General features: G+C 49.2%; 1 long non-coding RNA gene across 1 annotated transcript; it reads right to left on the bottom strand.

Moving 5' to 3' along the window:
* Positions 1–378: 378 nt before the first annotated feature.
* LOC125555955 lies at positions 379–1,159 on the bottom strand. The gene is made up of 3 exons (XR_007304963.1): positions 1,022–1,159; positions 838–945; positions 379–736 (listed from the first exon to the last, which is right to left on the bottom strand). It is a non-coding gene; the product is annotated as an uncharacterized LOC125555955 (long non-coding RNA).

The raw sequence follows: 1,159 nt of genomic DNA, 5'->3' as shown, positions 1-1,159 counted from the left end.
GGCAGGACATTTGCAGGCACATCGATCAGCGAGCTGTGATCGCCCACTCATTTTTTAAGCATTCTTGCTTACTGGTTTACGTAATCTGATTTTTCGTTTTGTTTCTTTGCGGCCCAAAACACATGCGGCATGCGTCTCCCTTCTTTTTTAGCGCACGGTGCATGGTAATTAGGAAAGTAACGATGGATGCAATACAAACTGAATGGCCTCAGAGCAGCTAGGTCATTACACTAACAGTTTCATCAGCAGGGAGCAGTGAACACGCACGTCGATCAACCAGCCATGCATGGGATACGAGGGAGGATCACCGATTTTTGGAGGCCGCACATCACACAACACAAAAGAAAAACATCCAAAAATAGCAAGGCTGAGGGCTGATTGGTCGAACAGTTCTTTTTATTGGAAGCGGCAACGAGTAGTTGAATACGTAGTACATGCTGAATGATTTTTTGCTCACACTAGAAACTGCCAACACACACGCGACTGACTAAGCACACCAAACACAGACTTCAACCGCTCACTAATTATACCTAGACGACTAATGTCAAACCAGCCTGGATTTTTTGAGCGGGGGCTCGTCACTTCTTCATCTTCGCAACAGGAACCCGGCCGGGCGTCACCGACCCGCGAGCACGCACCGCTCGACGCACAACTTTCTGTAGGAGCAGTCTCGATCAGCATGACCATGGGGTTGAAGTCACCGTACCCTTCAACAGGATTAGCATCTTCAGCCCACCTGCATGCAGGCGCAAATGGAAAAACATCAATCCTTATCGCTCACGCAAAAAACAACAAAAAGGCAAGGGAATAACAATGTTTTCGGAACATAGACCGTACCAGGGGCAGAGTGGTGTTGCCATGGACGATGCCATTGATGTCTGTTGCAGCTGACGCGCTGTTTTCCGCTCCCCGAACCACGCCACTCGACGCATGTTCGCCCAAACCCTTCATATAGATGCCACATCTACAAGTTAATCCGGTGGTCTTGAAAAAAAACTCGTCTAAATCAGACAAGACTAACCTCTTGCTCGGTCAGGCTAACATCGGAGACAGCCGTTACGCCGGATGTAGCGCTACGATCAGCATGGGGAGGAGGCATGCCTTTGCTTGGAGCTGAGCGCAGTTTTTGCAAGTCGATCTGGTTGAGAGGCTAAGCGAG

The sequence above is a fragment of the Triticum urartu genome, chromosome 5 (genome assembly GCF_003073215.2).
Source record: "Triticum urartu cultivar G1812 chromosome 5, Tu2.1, whole genome shotgun sequence".
NCBI classification, from domain to species: Eukaryota; Viridiplantae; Streptophyta; class Magnoliopsida; order Poales; family Poaceae; genus Triticum; species Triticum urartu.
This window is presented reverse-complemented; position numbering and strand designations above follow the sequence as displayed.